Raw genomic sequence first — 21,088 nt, 5'->3', positions numbered from 1 at the left:
TATAATACATAGTAATACCTCCAAAAATAGTTATTACTTTACATTCCCCATATGTCTAATTCATGTTTGGATCATTTTGGGAATTACATTTTAGTTTTTGGCGACGTTACAAGTTTAGAAGCAAATCTTGAAATTTATCAGAAATTTTCAAAAACCTAATTTTTAGGGACTAGTTCAGGTCTGAAGTCACTTTGTGAGGCTTACATAATAGAAACCACCCAAAAATGACCCCATTCTAGAAACTACACCCCTCAAGGTATTCAAAACTGATTTTAGAAACGTCGTTAACCCTTTAGGTGTTCCCCAAGAGTTAATGGCAAATTGAGATCAAATTTCCGAATTTAGATTTTTGGGCAAATTTTCCAGGGACGCCGCGCTTAGGCACAGAGCACCTTTTCTTCCCACAGCACTGTGCAGCATTACAGCTATTTGACTTTATATATATTGTTTCTATACATACATCCTGAAGCCCCAGATCAAGGAGGACCGTTCCTGGTTTAATACAAGGTCAGTGATAATCACCGCATATCTTCACTTGTCTTGTGAAGGATTATCCCACAAAAAGGCGCATCATTCACAAAAAGGCGCATCATCGACAAAAAGACGCATCACTCACAAAAGTCGCATTCCACAAAAAGGCGCATCATTCACAAAAAGGACACACCATTTACAAAAAGGCGCATCAGATACAAAAAGGCGCATTATTCACAAAAGTCGCATCATTTGAAAAAAAGCGCATTATATACGAATAAGTTCCACAATACAGTGGAACTCCATTCATTGACTACATTTTATCTACTAAATACCATTTTCACCATAAGTGGCTATTTTTTTATTTTTTTTATTTTTTACTCCAAGGAACACGGAATAAAACAACGGTCGTGTGCATGAGGCCTTACTCTGTAATTCCTCTAGCGCCATTCTATGGAAACAGTAGGTTTAAAGAGTACACCAAATGCTTGAAATAACTTCATTAACTTCAACTTTTCTTCATATATAACGCTGCCGTCTCCGCAGCAGATAGTCCATGTACATAGCACGTGTTGAAAAGATATCACAAAATGGCGATATGCATTAGATGCTGGTTCAACAGTTCAATCTTGTCATTCAACATAAAATGGTGGATATATTTCTCTCTTCAGTATCTGTACTCTCACTTTAGGTTATTTAAGCACTTTATGATCTCTCTGAGAGGTATATCTGAGGTCTAACTAATAGTTATACTTGCTAAGTTTGGTCGCAATTTGCAGTATGCAGAAACTATTTGCAGATTGGTAGAGTATGATCTGGTATGGTTGTATGCAATTTGGATTGCAATATGGAATTTGAATTTTGATTGCGAACTTTGTAGTTTGCAATTGTATGATTGTATGGCTCAGTAGTTTGTTTGTATGCAATTGGTAGAACTGTAAGTAAACACACATATAACTGGTTCAGCATACAATTCTAATCAGTATATTGACAGTAGGAACATTATACACTACGTGCAGAATTATTAGGCAAATTAGTATTTTGACCACATCATCCTCTTTATGCATGTTGTCTTACTCCAAGCTGTATAGGCTCGAAAGCCTACTACCAATTAAGCATATTAGGTGATGTGCATCTCTGTAATGAGAAGGGGTGTGGTCTAAGGACATCAACACCCTATATCAGGTGTGCATAATTATTAGGCAACTTCCTTTCCTTTGGCAAAATGGGTCAAAAGAAGGACTTGACAGGCTCAGAAAAGTCAAAAATAGTGAGATATCTTGCAGAGGGATGCAGCACTCTTAAAATTGCAAAGCTTCTGAAGCATGATCATCGAACAATCAAGCGTTTCATTCAAAATAGTCAACAGGGTCGCAAGAAGCGTGTGGAAAAACCAAGGCGCAAAATAACTGCCCATGAACTGAGAAAAGTCAAGCGTGCAGCTGTCAAGATGCCACTTGCCACCAGTTTGGCCATATTTCAGAGCTGCAACATCACTGGAGTGCCCAAAAGCACAAGGTGTGCAATACTCAGAGACATGGCCAAGGTAAGAAAGGCTGAAAGACGACCACCACTGAACAAGACACACAAGCTGAAACGTCAAGACTGGGCCAAGAAATATCTCAAGACTGATTTTTCTAAGGTTTTATGGACTGATGAAATGAGAGTCTTGATGGGCCAGATGGATGGGCCCGTGGCTGGATTGGTAAAGGGCAGAGAGCTCCAGTCCGACTCAGACGCCAGCAAGGTGGAGGTGGAGTACTGGTTTGGGCTGGTATCATCAAAGATGAGCTTGTGGGGCCTTTTCGGGTTGAGGATGGAGTCAAGCTCAACTCCCAGTCCTACTGCCAGTTTCTGGAAGACACCTTCTTCAAGCAGTGGTACAGGAAGAAGTCTGCATCCTTCAAGAAAAACATGATTTTCATGCAGGACAATGCTCCATCACACGCGTCCAAGTACTCCACAGCGTGGCTGGCAAAAAAGGGTATAAAAGAAGAAAATCTAATGACATGGCCTCCTTGTTCACCTGATCTGAACCCCATTGAGAACCTGTGGTCCATCATCAAATGTGAGATTTACAAGGAGGGAAAACAGTACACTTCTCTGAACAGTGTCTGGGAGGCTGTGGTTGCTGCTGCACGCAATGTTGATGGTGAACAGATCAAAACACTGACAGAATCCATGGATGGCAGGCTTTTGCGTGTCCTTGCAAAGAAAGGTGGCTATATTGGTCACTGATTTGTTTTTGTTTTGTTTTTGAATGTCAGAAATGTATATTTGTGAATGTTGAGATGTTATATTGGTTTCACTGGTAAAAATAAATAATTGAAATGGGTATATATTTGTTTTTTGTTAAGTTGCCTAATAATTATGCACAGTAATAGTCACCTGCACACACAGATATCCCCCTAAAATAGCTAAAACTAAAAACAAACTAAAAACTACTTCCAAAAATATTCAGCTTTGATATTAATGAGTTTTTTGGGTTCATTGAGAACATGGTTGTTGTTCAATAATAAAATTAATCCTCAAAAATACAGCTTGCCTAATAATTCTGCACTCCCTGTATAACTGTTTTAAATACCTATTTTGGCCTCTCTGCTTCCATAAAACACAGCTCTTAGTGGAGTGAATGTCTGTTCAGCTTCTCTCTTCTGGTGTAATAATTCTAGCAGCTCCTGCAAGGGAATTTCCCAAACAGGCTGTGTGTGAGGCTAGCTGTGATTGGTCAAAACTCTTGATATGTGTGAGGCTGGCTGTGATTGGTCAAGACTCCTGCCCAGCAACAACAGTTTAACTCTATGTTTTCTGTTGTTTCTGCTGTGTCATTGAGCTTACCTTACATTATATAATGAATCTTAAAGGCATATTATCTTTTCTGCTTCTGTGAACACAATATATAACAGTTTTATGATATCCAAACATGAAGTCACTGTAAATAACACTGCTTTTGTCTTTAACACACAAACATAGGAACTGTATTAAAGCTATTGGCAGGTTTAGCGGTATAAACATATAAGCTATATAAGCAAACTAGGACAGGTCTCAGCTGGCCAGCTACACTCCCACCAAAATTACCTATAATTCAATGTTCTTAATGGTAAAACTTGAACATGAATTTGAGGAATTTTCCATCAGGTTCTCTACTTTCAAGTGTCTTTTATCACTCTCAAGTAGAACAACTAACTTCTGTATAGGACGTTCCAACTTGAGTGTAGTAGTGAGACGTTTTCCTTTTTTTGTCAAGTTTTGAGTCTCATATTTGTAACAACACTCTTCTTACTAGTCTATCTTTATCCTTTTGAACTTCTAGAACTTTGGCCAATTTCCATTGACTTCTAGGTAAATCTTCTTCTTTCACTAACACTATGTCACCAACTTGGACATTTCTTCTGGGTGTTTGCCATTTACTTCTTAGAATAAGATTGGCTAAGTACTCTTTCCTCCATCTATTCCAAAACTGATCTGATAGATATTGAAATCTTCACCATCTGCTTTTAGCATATGAATCCTCTTTGGTGAACTTGCCAGGCGGTGGCTGTATGTAATCAGACTTAAAGAGGACCTTTTACCGATTATTACACTATGAAATAACTATACAGACATGTAGAGTGGCGCCCGGGGACCTCTCAGGCTGTGAGCTCTGCGCTGCGATTGGCCAGCGCTAGAGCAGAACAAGGGCAGACTCCGCCTACCATAACTTAGTGAGCGGAGATACCGGAGGGCATAGCAGGAGAACGGAGCAGCGCCCGGGGATAATAGTAAGTGCAGTGAGATTCCCGGGCGCAGCTCTACATGTCTGTATAGTCAGTTCATAGTGTAATAATCGGTGAAAGGTCCTCTTTAAGATGAAGTAGATGGTTGGGAGTTAAAGGGTCCAAACTTGGGTCATTGATGTTATCAACTGTAAGTGGATGACTGTTAACAATAGACATTACTTCATAGAATAGGATCCTAAGTGAAGCATCATCTATTCTTCCGGCTTTTATCAACACTGAACTTAACACATTTCTTACAGTTCTGATTTGTCTTTCCCAAACTCCTCCTGTATGGCTTGCATGTGGAGCATTCATATGAAAATCACACTGTTTCTCTAACAAATACTTTTTCTTTATTGATCTCTTTTAGAGCTTTCTTCAATTCATTCTTTGCTCCGACAAAATTAGATCCTTGGTCAGATCTAAGCTCTCTGACAGTACCTCTAATGCCTTTGATACATCTCAATGCGTTCATGAATGCGTCAGTTAACATATCTTCTAACATTTCCAGGGGAATTGCTCTGGAGCTTAGACAGGTAAATATTAGTCCATATCTCTTGTACTCTTTGCAGTTCTGTTTGGTGATGAATAGGCCAAAACAATCCATTCCGCTATAAAAAAAAAATGGTGGTGATGGGTTTACACGATCTGCCGATAAATCTGCCATTCTTTGTTCTTCAGTAGGTCTACGTGCCTTTCTGCAGATTACACATTTACTTAAATACTTTGTTATAACTTTGCTTCCTATCACAATACAGTAATCACTTTCTCTCCAACAGCTTTGGGTAACGCTTCTTCCTTGATACAAGGATTTGTTGTGGTAGTGATCAATAATCAATCTTGTGAAGGTAGAGTTTTTGGGTAGAATTACTGGATGCTTCACTCTGCTAGGTAACAATGCATTTTCCAGTCTCCATCCCACCTTCAGTATACCCTCCTGCAAAACAAGATTAGGCTTGTACAATGGGTGGTTGTTTGGAAGCCTTTTAGGTTCTTGACTAAGTCTTTTCAACTCTTCACTGTATAATCTCTGTTGAATGAGTCTTATGACAGTTTCTTCAGCTTTCACTCTTTCTTCTACATTCAACAATTCCTTCTTTCTGATTCCCTTTGCCAAAAGTTGAATTTGAGCTACTACTTTTATGATCGTATTCCATTTTGAACATCTGACTAGTCTTTCAAATATGTTATCTTGACACTTGGCTGCAGTGCTCAATGTTTGTACAACTTTTATTTCTGGATCACCCATAGACAGTTCTGTGTAACCTTTATTGGATGTGATTTCCTTTTCCCAAAGGAACTCTGGACCTGTGAACCAATTAGAAATTTTCAATTATGTTACATTCAGGCCTCTTGAAGCATGATCTGCTGGGTTATGCTTTGTGTCAATGTGATGCCAATGTTCCGGATTTATTTCCCAAATTTTCTCAACTCTGTTAGCGACAAAGATATGAAATCTTCGAGCTTCGTTGTTTATGTATCCTAGGACAACCTGTGAGTCTGTCCAAAAATATTCTTTATTTTTAGGTCCAATTATTTTCTCAGAAATTTGCTTACTGATGCTGAAACAGCCGCTGTCTATTCAAGTCTTGATGTTGTCTGAATACTGGTAGGTGCAACTCTGGCCTTCCCCATAACCAGGGCACAGTGTATCTTTTCTTCTCCTATCACTGTGATGTAGGACCACTGACTATAACCATAACTACTGGCATCTGAAAAGTGATGAAGTTCTATTTCCTTGTACTGTACAAAATCATGAAGTACAAAACATCTGGGTATCCGAACTTCTCTTAAATTTTGCAAGTCTCTTATCCAACTCTCCCACCTTGGCCTCAAATTTTCAGCTTATGGGCTCATCCTATTCCAACTTCTGTCTGCATAATTCTTGTAGTATTTATTTTGCTCTAAGGATTGCTCTAAGGATTACAATCAGCTTTGCTACAAATTTCACAAATTTATTATAAAAATCATCTGCCAAACAAATCCAAAGTTTTTTATTTATTTATTTCAGGACGAACCACATAAAAACGGCGCCCAGTGCCATTTTACTGTGAAAATTGGTGGGAAAAACAGGAAGGAGGAAGAATATGAAGGATCACATGACACTAGGAGGAGGACTGACCGACAGCCTGAACAGCCAATTAGGAGGTAGTATTCAGGCAGATCTTTCTGCTCAGAAGGTTCAGATGCCATTCTGGTACCAGGGGGGAGGAAGAAGATGAAGGATCAAATGACAATAGGAAAAGCTGACAGACAGCCTGAGCAGCCAGTTAGGGAGGCATATTTAGGAATGTCCTTATGCTCAAAAAAAGAAATGCCACATGTGTTTGTCAAAAGGGACAGACATTTTACTTGCACCTCTGTCTTTAAATTGCAGAAAAAAAAGTGATAGTAGTGTCACTTGTAGACACAGTGGTGGTGATAGGGGCAACGAGGTAAGGTCCTATTGACACCTCGACGTTTGTGTTAGTCTGGTTTCCACACTAGGCGGGTATCCACCTCCTCCACTTCCTCCATGGACATCCATCTGTCCCCAACAAAAGAAGGGCATAGCATTGCTTCCAACCCCTTCCCTCATATCATGTAAAGTACCATGATTTGTTAGAGTTGATCAGTCTGGGTGAGCGTAGCCACACAGCCGATTATTTGTATCATTTAAGTGCATCAAGAAAACATCTGGCTGGTTGTCTACCAGCAAACTCTAACTGGGTGTGAGTGGTCAGAGACAATAGCAGGAACATTGTGGCCACGATGCATTCGGGAAAAATTACACATGCTCCCAGCATAGCCCATGTGATAACTTTAGTACTGCAATGCTTTTGAAAAAGTATGATAGTTTGCAAAGGGTGCTGACCATGTCCAGGAGACTGTCCACACATTTCAGCCATTCTTATGTGGCAAGGAACTTCTTGCTGGACTTGCAGCAACAGAATGGTTTTGCACCGCTTGATCCGCAACTTTCCAACTCACTGGAATTCCACCTTACATATGCTAGATTGTCTGTATGAGCAGCGTGAAGCAGTGAATCATTTTGTCATGTACCAGACCACCTCAACAGGGAGCATGTGTTGTTTTAAGGTCAGAAAGTGGCATCTGGCAGCTCATCAGCGACGCCTACTCAGGCCCTTCGAAAAGGCTACTAGATTTGTCAGTAAGGACAACTGCGGAGTCAACGATATCATCCCCTGATATTTACCTTAAAGAAGATGCTCACACTGATGCAAAAAGAGATGGTGGAAGAGGAATAGTTAATGCTGTCCACCCTCTAGTTGTTGGGGACCCACATGGAGAAAATTCCATGGAGAAGGAAGTGGAGGAACAGATGGAGCAGGAGGATGAGCAGTCGCTTGTGCAGGAGGATGAAGCTGACAATGATGATGACTCTGGCCACGATGACCCATCATCTCAGTTGGGGGCGGAGCTAGAAAGAACTGCACATCTACAATGCACATCTACTTCTCCAGGCATGCTTACTTACTTATGTGCTGACAGGCGTATCCTTCCCAACAAGCAGTCTGATTATTACATGATATCCATGCTTTTAGATCAAGGCAGCATGGGTGAATATTTTCCTATTGCTGAAAAGGAGGCTAAATTGCTTTATTACCACAAAACACTGTGTACGCAGCTCGCATCAACTTTCAGAGAGTAGATGCCTGACACCTGTATGTCTATCCAGGAGGCCAAAATCCACCCCCAACAAGTCACTCACCTTGCACCTTCTTCGGCTACCACAAGTAGCAGAAACCTAAGCAGCTAGCTCAGTATCATCAACGTGATTGTGGATTGCCAGGCGGATACAAATCAACAAATTGAGACATACTGCCAGGGGCGTACATAGAAATCATTGGGCCCCATAGCAAGAATCTGAATTGGGCCCCCCTAACTCCGCCCACTACCCACCCCTGCCCCACAGAGTCCTTGTGGCAGTGGTGTGCCCCAGCCCGATGCGTCCAGGGGACTGCACGAGCACTTGGACAGGAAACCAGCCCTGCTGGGAGGAGGAGACGTATCCTGAAGGAACCCGCACTGAAGAAGGGACAAGTAAGGAAGTGCAGGTAGCCATCCTGGCTAAAGTCAGTGTGGCCGCACACAGAAAAGTTCCACAGCGGGAGCGGCAGAGAGCGAATTCTGCAGCAGAGGGGTGGGAGACGGCTCCATACACCGTCTGCTCCCGTCCACATACCTGGCACACTTACCTGCCTGCTCACGTCTCCCCAGGTGTCAGATCACGCAGCTTCATAAGTCTCCATAGCCAGGGTCCCGTCGTTGCCTGAGTTACTGATGCATTTGACTCAAAGTAAGAGGAGCCATTGTGCTGCGTCCCAATGCAGGGGGGGGGTTAGGAGGGAGAACTGTCTGTGCAGCAGAGTAGACATAGGGGGCGGGCCTTCCATGCGCTCCGGGCCCCCCTGTGCCGCGGGCACCATAGCAATGGCATGGTCTGCCTATATTGGCGGTACACCACTGCATACTGCCTAAGGGTACTTTAACACTAGCGTTAAAGTTTTCCAGTATTGAGTTCCATCACGGGGGCTCAATACCAGAAAAAAAAACGCTTCAGTTTTATCCTAATGCATTCAGAATGGAAAGCATTCCATTCAGTATGCATCAGGATGTCTTCAGTTCAGTCACTCTTACGGTATTTGACCAGAGAAAATACCGCAACATGCTGCAGTATTTTCTCCAGCCAAAATTCGGAAACACTTGCCGGAATGCCAGATCCGGCATTAATTTCCTTTGAAATGTATTGATGCCGTATCCGGTACCAAGTGTTCTGGAAAACTGGATCCGGTTTCCCGGTCTGCGCATGCGCAGACCTTTAAAAATGTGAAAAAAATAAATACCGGATCCGTTTTTCCAGATGACACTGGAGAAACGGATCTGGTGTTTCAATATCTTTGTCAGTTGGATTTGCATCCGGATCCGGAAACAAATGCCATTCGTTTGCATATGGAGTTCCGGATCTGGCAGGCAGTTCCGGCAACGGAACTGCCTGCCGAAATCCTCTAAGGCAAGTGTGAAAGTACCCTAAACAACCAGGTTAAGTCCTACCTGTACTCTGGCCTACTCCAGCGCATACCATGTTCTCTGACTCCATGGACTTCTGGGCAGCCAGAAAACTGCCTGGAATTGGCCCAGTTTGCTCTTTCTGAGCTGTCTTGTCCAGAGTCCAGTGTAATCTCACTGAGGAATTTTAGTGTGGCAGGTGGCGTCATCACACCCAGAAAAAGTTGTCCTCCGTCAGTATACAAAAAATCACTTTGGTCAAAATGAACGTCACATGGAGCTGTGAGGATTTTCACACACCATTGGCTGAGACCATTGTTGACGATACCCCAGCATGCCACCGCTGCTTTCTGCCTGTCTACAGTCATACAGTCATTGTTCAGTACCGTATGGCTGCTGCTGCAGCTGCCACTACCGCCACAGCTGCTATTTCCTGCTACTAATCCCACTACTGCCACTTCCATTACCTCTACTGCCACTACCATTATGATTACAGAGCTGCTACAACTACTACTACACCAACACAGCCGCATGCACATCTACTATCTTGTCAGTTCCATGTTGTGCTGCCACTGCTGGTGCTACTATTGCTGCCCCTATTACCCCTGTATATCTTACCCTTTCTACATCCACTCTGTACTACTGCTGTTTCCAAATATATGATGGGTAATTTCCAGGCCTGTTCAACTTCAGAATAAGCCACAGTTGTTTCTGACAATTAACACTTGTGTGTGTGCATACATACAGGTATTCTGCCCCTGTTAACACATCATTTTTGGATGTTTGTGCAGAACAATCCAATGTTTCCTATGACATTAAAGGGGTTGTCCAGGTTCAGAGCTGAACCCGGACATAAGCTACCCTTCACACATTTAGGGTCCATTCACACGTCCGCAATTTCGTTCCACATTTTGCTGTGCTGCCCGGACACGGAATTGCGGACTCGCACTTCCGGGTCCGCAATTCCGTTCCCGAAAAAAATAGAACATGTCCTATTCTTGCCTGCAATTGCGGACAAGAACAGGCATATTCTATTAGTACCGGCAATGTGCGGTCCGCAAAATGCGGAACACACATTGCCGCTTTCCGTCTTTTGCGGCTCTGTGGATCCGCAAAACACGTTACAGACGTGTGAATGGAGCCTTAGCCTGTATGAGCGGAGCATCGGAGCATTTCTAGCTTGGATGCTCCCCCTTGCCCTGTGAGGCATGGTTCAGGGCAAGGGCTGTTTATTTACTGCTGGTGACGTACCCAGTTTCTGATGGGTATGCTAGGTTTCCTCCTAGAATTACCGGCACTAATGGACTTAAAACAGCCTAGGGCAGCACTAAAGGCCACCCATTTGTGCCAGTGACATCATTGGGCTCACTGCTAGGTGAAAACCTCCGTCTAGCATACCCATGAGAAGCCCGGTATGTCACCATTAGTGAAGAAAAAAAACTCTTTTCTATGCGATGTGAAAACAGCCTAAATGATAAATAACTTAAAAAGCCTAGATTAGCAGGTGTAGCCTGTGACCCTGCTTTTAATCATATGTGCCCATTTTGTATAGTCTCTAACACTTTGCAAATGATTCATGCAAATTGCTGTTTACCGTGATTGATGATGCTCAAGATTTAGTAATTGCAAAAATAAATATTTGCATTCAGAATGCCACAAATAAAGATTAATGTGTTTTCTTTTATTAACAAAGAAATTCCTTTGCTATGATCTATTATAAAACATGAGGGTTATCATAAGTACAGAAATCATCCACCTTTTCTAAAAAAAAAGTCAGATAATTATCTGCAAACCAGTAATGTGCTTTTTTCCAGCACATTCTCATCATAATTATTCATTCTGAAAAGCAATTGAATCCTTTCCCTGTGTTTTTAATTGTTATTACTATGTTCATTTGATCTCATGGTATTAAGTTCTGGAACATCCCCAGGAAACGTAATCATTACAGGCATGCTTCCTTCTCTCCGAGTATTTACTTCTAGCAAGCCATCTCTGCCAGGATCCTAGACTGAATGTGTGAAAATATCTAATTGGTTCCAGATGCAGGGATTTATTGTTCATGGATCCGTGCTCAGTTCTGTTATGACTGAAACAAATAGCCAGCAGCTGACTGTGACTTCAGCATCCCCAATTGTATCATGGGGTTATTTACCTGGAAGCATAATAACCACAAATGCTAGCATCATTCCAAAGGCAATTCATCAGATGTAAGTATTTGGCATTATGACCCCATCTACTTTGACTGCAGTAAGAGTACTTTCACATTAGCGTTTTTTCTTTTCCGGCACTAAGTTCCGTCATACGGGCTCAATACCGGAAAAGAACTGATCAGTTTCATCCCCATGCATTCTGAATGGAGAGAAATCCGTTCAGGATGCATCAGGATATCTTCAGTTCAGTCAATGAACGGCGTTTTGGACGAAGGAAATACTGCAGCATGCTGCGGTATTATCTCCGTCGAAAATTCCGGATCAGTTGCCGGATTATTAATTTACATAGAAATGTATTAGGCCTCTTTCACGTGGGCGTCGCGTGTGAGGGCCGGACAAGATGTGCGATTTTTCCGCGCAAGTGCAAAGCATTTTAATTTGTGTTGCACAAGCGTGAGAAAAATCGGCATGTTTAGTACCCAGACCCGAACCCAGACTTCTTCACAGAGGTTCGGGTTTGGGTTAGGTGTTGTGTAGATTTTATTATTTTCCTTTATAACATGGTTATAAGGGAAATTAATAGCATTCTTAATACATAATGCTAAGTAAATTAGGGATAGAGGGGTTCAACAATTTAAAAAAATAATTAAACTCACCTCATCCACTTGTTCGCGCAGCCCGGCTTGTCTTCTTTCTTCTACTTTGAGGACCTGGGAGGAAAAGGACCTTTGGTGACGTCACTGCGCTCATCACATGGTTCGTCACATGGTCCACCATGTGGTCCATAACCATGGTGATGGACCATGTGATGAGCGCAGTGATTTCACCAAAGGTCCTTTTCCTCCCAGGTCCTCAAAGAAGAATAAAAGAAGACAAGCCACGCTGTGCGAACAAGTGGATGAGGTGAGTTAAATTATATATTTTTTTAACCCCTCCATCCCTAATTTACTTTCTGTATTAAGAATGCTATTATTTTCCGTTATAACCATGTTATAAGGGAAAATAATAAAGATCAGGTCCCCATCCCGATCGTCTCCTAACAACCATGTGTGAAAATCGCACGGCATCTGCACTTGCGGATGCTTGCGATTTTCACGCAGCCCCATTCACTTCTATGGGGCCTGCGTTGCGTGAAAATTGCACATTATGGAGCTTGCTGCGATTTTCACGCAAACACACAAGTGATGTGTGAAAATCACCGCTCATGTGCACAGCCCCATTGGAGGGAATGGGTCCTGATTCAGTGCGGGTGCAATGCGTTCACCTCACGCATTGCACCCACGTGGAATTTTCGCCCGTGTGAAAGGGGCCTTAGTGCCGGATACGGCATTAAAAATACAATCCTTCCAGTCTGTGCATGTGCAGACTGGTAAAAATAAAATATATATATATAACGGTTCAGTTTCTCCGGATGGCGTGCGCAGAGACGGATCTGTTCTTGCAATGCATTTGTAAGATGGATCCGGATCCGTCTACTAATGTTTTTAGTTTGCATGCAGATTGCTGGATCCGGCAGGCAGTTCTAGCGACGGAACTGCTTGCCGGATCACTCTGCTGAAAGTGTGAAAGTAGCCTAAGAAGCTACTATTTTTGACACAAAGCCCTCCTTTGGATACATTTAGGGTTTTAGATAAGCACTGGGCCCTTCAAAAGAAAGTCAGCAATAGCTTATAAGATACATTAGATATCAGCTGGTGGCAGTAGGCAAAAAGCTCTAGGCAGGGGTGCACCTAGCCTTTTTTGCTGCCTGAGGAAAAATACCCCCCTCCCTCACACACACCCATGCCAAATTCTCAATCCAACACCTCCCACCCAGTCCTAATTTTAAAGACTTGTGTGGATGGATGGTACATGCAGTGCTATAGAACATAAAGGGTGGTACAGCACTATATGAGTGATGTCTCCTCTGATGTATACGATCTCTTTCCTCATCTTCTCCTTTCAGAGATCAGACCACCTTGACGACTTCTTTCAAACGCATCTCACCTCTGCAGAGTTTTCCACATAGAAGTCTTGCATGTCCATCATCCTTCGCCTCCTGGTCGCCCAATATTGTTATCCTGCTGTTACCTCCAATACTATGTGTGGTGTGCTCCCCAATGCCCCCAAATACTACACTGCAGAAATAAAAGAGCCATACAGATAGTACCCCCATAATAACAGTCCTCCCAGACTGCTCGCAATAGTAATAGTGCCCCCTACAGTACCACCAATAGTATGAATGTTCCCCAAGAGTGCCACCATTAGTAGTAGTGCCCTCCATATTGCGCCCGATAATAATAATGCCCACAGTACTCACAGTATTAATAATGCCCCCATAGGGTCCCAAGTAGATTTAAGTCCCTCCTAAAGTCCCCACAGCATAACAATGCCTCTATAACAGGCTCCTTTAGAGCCTCCAGTAGTAATGGGGCCAATCTATAAGGCACCCAATAGTGTCCCCAATTTTATAATGTCCCCTTTAGTGGTGCTAGTATTTATTATGCCTCTTGTAGTGGCTCCAACTATTTATAATGCCAGATGTAGTAACCACAGTATTTAAAAAGCCCCACTGCACTGCCCCCTGTATTATAATGCCCTTTGTGGTGCCAGTATGTGTAATGTGACCCCCTGTAGTGTACATCTGTATAATGCCCCCTGTACTGCTCCAGCCTGTATTATAATCCCCTCTCCCGTAGTACCCCCTGTAGTGGTAGCATATGTAAGACTCTCACCCCTTATAGTGCCTCCTGTAGTATAATGCCCCCCTGTAGTGGCAATTTACATAATGCCCTACCCCACAAGTAGTGGCAAGTATATATAATAAAAAAAGAATAAAAATATTAATTTGCGTCTTGCTCCATGCTGCTGTCCTGTGGCCTGAGTTCCTGTGTCAATTCATAGGAAGTCGCAACATACTGCACCACTTTTCTGGTGGGGTGATGGAGTAGTCACGAATACCTAAGTCAAGATGCAGGCATTTGTGACAATGCCACCTGACACCCACCACAGGAGGTCACTGTGATGTCATCTCAACCTCCTACACCATTCTACCACATCATAGGCTTCAGGCCTACTGCCCTGTGGCCTATCAGCCTGAATGGCAGGAAACAGGAGTCATAGACTTCCATTCCTTGCCGTATACTGCCACCCCCTCAGAGGCAGGTTGCCTGCCACCTGAGGCATGATGCTTATCTTGCCTCATGGCAGATACGACCCTGGCTATAAGGATGCACAGGTGGCATTTGCACCTTGGCCCCAGTGCTTGAGAGAGATCATAAGCAAATATTCCCCATGAGAAGGTATACATATGGTATTACAGCACGCACATGCTTGGTAGGGAGCCTGTTACAGAATTTGTATTGGGGTCCAGGAGCTTCAACCTTTGGTTGGTAGGATTTGACAACAATGGGCCAGATTTACTAATCCTAAAGATGGTGTAAACTTAGGCAAGCTGTCTAGACTTGCACTAGATTTATCACAGTGGTTCAAGCTGAATGATAAATCTACTCGGACTCTAACAACTACTGGTTGGATCCACTTCAGACAGATTTTTTAGCAAGAATGCACAAAGATTTTGCTGCAAATGGTGTATCTGCCCATATACTGTTAAGACCCACACCTTTTTGAGTGTAGAATCTCTAGATGTGCCACTTTCTTAGACAGATTTTTGGCACAGATACATTAGTAAGTCTGGGACAATGCAATGTTTATAGCTACAGCCTGACAGTCCTCCAAAGCCGATTGACAGCAGAGGTGTCGCTAGGCTTTTTAGCACCCGGGCAAGGATTTAGCATGTACATAAAGAGAGAAAAGTTCAGCGGCGCACCTAGCCTACCTAAGAGGGGGCGCCGTACTGGCCTTGTAAGACCGAGCCATCCCAATATATAACAGGGTAATCTAGGGCATTGCTTTCCCATTAGTGCCACCATACAGTACTAATGCCCACATTGTGCCTTCTGAATAATAATCATCTTTATTTATATAGTGCCAACATATTCCGCAGCGCTTTACAGTTCAGGGATTCATGTACAAACAGTCATAAATAACATCGCAACTGACAAGTCAATAATTACAACAAGAGAAATGAAGGCCCTGCTAGCAAGAGCTTACAATCTATGAGGAGATAGGGGTGACACAAAAGGTAAAAGTGCTTGTTTTGTATGATGGTTCAGACATGTTTGGAAAATAGGGGAGCAGGTATAAAGCTGCATGAGTCAGTCACCATCTGATATATGAAGTGCTTCTTGGTGCGGTGGAGAGTTTGGTGGAGGATCAGGTTCAGGAAATGATGATAAATGGGCTACTGTATATATGGAGAGGAGTTAGATCAGGGGATGTGATAGGCCTAAAAAGTTGTGTTTTGAGGGAGCGCCTAAAACTGTGTATATTGTGGTTTAACCTAATTTCTTGGGGTAGGGCATTCCAGAAAACTGGTGCAGCTCGGAAGAAGCAGGTGCTCCGTACAGTATTAGAATGTATTGGCTCCGATGAACCGAAGGTATTGCTTTGCGAAGTCTCGCAAGACTTCGCATAATAACTTCATCAATTAATTTGTACTTTAAAAAAACATTTCCCGAACTCAGGCTCGGTTCCAAGGTACCACTTGGAACAAAACCCGAGTTTGGGAAATGGTTTTTTACAGCACCAATTAATTTATGAAGTTATTATGCGAAGTCTCGCGAGACTTCGCAAAACAATAACTTCGGTTCATCGGAGCCAATAAATTATAATACTGTACGAAGTTCCTGCTCTATACAGTATTATAACAAAGTTTTATGCGAATCGACTTCGGATGCTTCATCCGAAGTCGATTCGCTCATCCCTAGTCGCAGTAGTAATTCCCACAATGCGTCTCCTTCACAGTAGGTATGCCCAGACTGTGCCTCCTTTACAACAGAAATGCCCACACTGTGCCCCCTCACTGCAGTTTTGCCCACATTATGCCCCCTCACAGTAGTTATGTCCTACTTGTGCCCCCTCACAGTAGTTTTGCCCACCTTTGTGCCCCCTCACAGTAGTTATGACCTACTTGTGTCTGCTCACAGTAGTTATGCCCACCTTTGTGCCCCCCTCACAGTAGTTATGTCCTTCTTGTGGCTCTGTTACAGTAGTTATTCCCACCTTTGTGCCCCCCACAGTAGTTATGTCCTCCTTGTGACCCCTTCACAGTAGTAGGACATCTCCCTGCTTCACCATGGAAATGAACTGCCCGGGTGTGTCCCCCCCAGCCTCTGCGTCCGGGCCCCGGCTCCCCCCACCCCCTTCCCCACTATGCCCCTGATTGCCAGGGTTGGCAAACTGGGATTGAACATATTGGATTTCAATGTGCACAATCCTTTGTTCCCTGTAGATATATGGGTTTGGCAGCGATTTTTAATTTTCTAACCTATTGGCAATAAACACAACATTGACGAGTGTACTGTACATCTTTCTGAGAAAGTTGCAAAAATGGCCATTATGTGTATAAATACTATTTCATTGCCTGTAGCTACATGACTTGAAGTGGTTACTGGAAGTTTCTTTTTGCTACGCAGATTGCTGCTCCATGCTTTGTCATTTTCTTTCAAGGTACAAGCTCTATGAAACAATGAGTTAAATGTGTTTGGCTCCCACTGTTCTGATATTGATGACTTATCCTAAGGATAGGTCTTCAATATCTAGAGCTTGGTCAAACCCTTTCAGCTATTTATGAATGCTATGTTATAAGATTGATGACCAAGTGCCCAAATAGATGATCCCCATTAGAAGAAACATGGCTGTAATAGAATTACCTAACATATACCCATCAGTCAAATAGCTTTGATTCTCTTTTTGCTGTTCCTGAAATTACAAAAAAAATATGAAGCTTTGCATTCTTTATTTTTCAAACCCTCCATCTTTAATTGTTTTCATGGTAGAATCTGGAAAATGCTAGAAATCCAAGATCTAATGTTATCGCCTTGCCATGTTTAACCCCTTAAGGACACAGCCTTTTTACACCTTAGGACCAGGCCATTTTTTGCAAATCTGACCAGAGTCCCTTTAAGTGTTGATAACTTTAAAACGCTTTGACTTATCCAGGCCGTTCTGAGATTGTTTTTTCGTCACATATTGTACTTCATGACACTGGTAAAATGAAGTAAAAAAAAAATTTTTTTTTGCACCAAATACCTAATTTAACAAAAATTTGGAAAAATTTGCAAATTTCAAAGTTTCAGTTTCTCTACTTCTGTAATACATAGTAATACCCCCAAAAATTGTGATGACTTTACATTCCCCATATGTCTACTTCATGTTTGAATTGTTTTGGGAATGATATTTTATTTTTTGGGGATGTTATAAGGCTTAGAAGTTTAGAAGCAAATCTTGAAATTTTTCAGAAATTTACAAAAACTCAATTTTTAGGGACCAGTTCAGGTCTCAAGTCACTTTGCGAGGCTTTCATAATAGAAACCACCCAAAAATGACCCCATCTAAGAAACTACACCCCTCAAGGTATTCAAAACTGATTTTGCATACGTTGTTAACCCTTTAGGTGTTGCACAAGAGTTATTGGCAAATGGGGAGGAAATTTGAGAATTTCATTTTTTTGTCTAATTTTTCATTTTAACCCATTTTTTCCACTAACAAAGCAAGGGTTAACAGCCAAACAAGACTGTATCTTTATTGCCCTGACTCTGCCGTTTACAGAAACACCCAATATGTGGCCGTAAACTACTGTACGGCCACACAGCGGGGCGTAGAGTGAAAGGTGCGCCGTTTGGTTTTTGGAAGGCTGATTTTTATGGACTGGTTTATTTACACCATGTCCCATTTGAAGCCCCCCTGATGCACCCCTAGAGAAGAAACTCCCTAAAAGTGACCGCATCTAAGAAACTACACGCTCAAGGTATTCAAAACTGATTTTACATATGTCGTTAACCCTTTAGGTGTTGCACAAAAGTTATTGGCAAATGTCGATGAAATTTGAGAATTTCATTTTTTTGCCTAATTTTCCATTTTAACCCATTATTTCCACTAACAAAGCAAGGGTTAACAGCCAAACAAGACTGTATCTTTATTGCCCTGACTCTGCTGTTTACAGAAACACCCAATATGTGGCCGTAAACTACTGTACGGCCACACAGCGGGGCGTAGAGTGAAAGGTGCGCCGTTTGGTTTTTGGAGGGCTGAGATTGCTGGACTGTTTTTTTGACACCATGTCCCATTTGAAGCCCCCCTGATGCACCCCTAGATTATAAACTCCATAAAAGTGACCCCATCTAAGAAACTACACCCCTCAAGGTATTCAAAACTGATTTTACAAACTTTGTTAACCCTTTAGGTGTTGCACAAGATTTAATGGAAAATAGAGATACAATTTCAAAATTTCACTTTTTTGGCAGATTTTCCATTTTAATATTTTTTTCCAGTTACAAAGCAAGGGTTAACAGCCAAACAAAACTCATTATTTATGGCCCTGATTCTGTAGTTTACAGAAACACCCCATATGTGGTCGTAAACCGCTGTACGGGCACACGGCAGGGCGCAGAAGGAAAGGAATGCCATACGGTTTTTGGAAGGCAGATTTTGCTGGACTGGTTTTTTTGACACCATGTCCCATTTGAAGCCCCCCTGATGCACCCCTAGAGTAGAAACTCCAAAAAAGTGACCCCATTTTAGAAAGTATGGGATAGGGTGGCAGTTTTGTTGGTACTAGTTTAGGGTACATATGATTTTTGGTTGCTCTATATTACACTTTTTGTGCGGCAAGGTAACAAGAAATAGCTTTTTTGGCACCGTTTTTTTTTTGTTATTTACAACATTCATCTGACAGGTTATATCATGTGGTAATTTTATAGAGCAGGTTGTCACGGACGCAGCGATACCTAATATGTATACAATTTTTTTTATTTATGTAAGTTTTACACAATGATTTCATTTTTAAAACAAAAAAAATGTTTTAGTGTCTCCATAGTCTAAGAGCCACAGTCTTTTCAGTTTTTGGGCGATTATCTTAAGTAGGGTCTCATTTTTTGCGGGATGAGATGATGGTTTGATTGGCATCTATTTTGGGGTGCATATGACTTTTTGATTGCTTGCTATTACACTTTATGTGACGTAAGATGACAAAAAATGGCATTTTTTACACCGTTTTTATTTTTATTTTTTTACGGTGGTCATCTGAGGGGTTAGATCATGTGATATTTTTATAGAGCCGGTCGATACGGACGCGGCGATACCTAATATGTATACTTTTTTTTTATTTATGTAAGTTTTACACAATGATTTCATTTTTGAAACAAAAAAAATCATGTTCTAGTGTTTCCATAGTCTAAGAGCCATAGTTTTTTCAGTTTTTGGGCGATTATCTTGGGTAGGGTATGATTTTTGCGGGATGAGATGACGGTTTGATTGTTACAATTTTGGTGTACATGCGACTTTTTTGATCACTTTTATTACCTTTTTTGGGAAGTAAGGTGAGCAAAATTTCAATTTCATCATAGTTTTTTATTTTTTATTTTTATGGCGTTCACCGTTCGGGTAAAGTAACATGACCGTTTTATAGATCAGGTCGTTACGGACGCGGCGATACCAAACATGTGTAGGGAATTTTTTTTTTTTTCATTTTTAATCAGTGATAAATGTGTTTTTTGATTTTTACTTTTTTTTCACTTTTTTTTTACCCAGACCCACTTGGTTCTTGAAGATCCAGTGGGTCTGATGTCTGTATAATACAGTACAGTACAATATATATTGTACTGTACTGTATTTCACTCACACTTTGTCTGAACAGATCTCTGCCTTTAGCACAGATCTGTTCAGCACCATGGACAGCAGGACGCCTGAGACGGCGTCCTGTTGCCATGGGAACCTTCCCCGTCTGCTCAGAACTTCGCAGACGGGGAAGGGTAAGGAGGGGATCTGTCGGGGGGGCTGTCTGGGAGCTCTCTCTCCCATCGGGGGCTGCAAAGGCACTGCAGCCCCCCGATGGGAGAGGGAGCTCCCTCTTACTGTTAACTTTTTCCATACAGCGGTCCGTACGGACCGCTGTATGGAAAGGGTTAAACGGCTGACATCGCATCGCAGATGTCAGCCGTTTATACCAGGGTGCCAGCAACGTGCTGGCACCCTGGTATACCCACTAACCACCAACGATCATTCAAGGGGAGGCGGGCGGGGGATCGCGGTCAGGGACCGCGGGGATCATAAACTGCAAAAAGCGCATCAAACCGCAGGTCTGAATTGACCTGCGGTTTGTTGCGATCGCCGACATGGGGGGGTCACGGGACCCCCCCGCGCATTTAGCCTAGGTGCCTGCTCAATGATTTGAGCAGGCACCTTGTTCCGATCACTGCCGGCCGGGCGGCAGTGATCGGAACAACACATGACGTACCGGTACGTCATGTGTCCTTAAGTACCAGGACATCATGACGTACCGGTACGTCATGTGTCCTTAAGAGGTTAAAAGGGTTTTCCGAGATTTAAATACTGATGGCCCATCCTATGGATAGGTCATCAGTATCTGATCGATGGGGGTCTGACCCCCGGGGCCCCTGCCGATCAGCTGTTTGAGAAGACACAGACGCTCCAGTGAGCACGGCAGCATTCTCCGTGCTAACCAAGCACAGTGCCCACAAACGGTATCTTGGTCATCAGCAGGCATTGACTTAACTTTGGCAGGCAAATACTTCTGCAACAATCTCAGCTCTGCTATGCAGTAGCTTTCTCATTTCTGCTACGTTGGCTGGAGTAAAT

This window comes from Bufo bufo, chromosome 9 (genome assembly GCF_905171765.1).
Source record: "Bufo bufo chromosome 9, aBufBuf1.1, whole genome shotgun sequence".
NCBI lineage: Eukaryota > Metazoa > Chordata > Amphibia > Anura > Bufonidae > Bufo > Bufo bufo.
The sequence above is the reverse complement of the archived record's forward strand: the minus strand, read 5'-3'. Positions refer to the sequence as shown.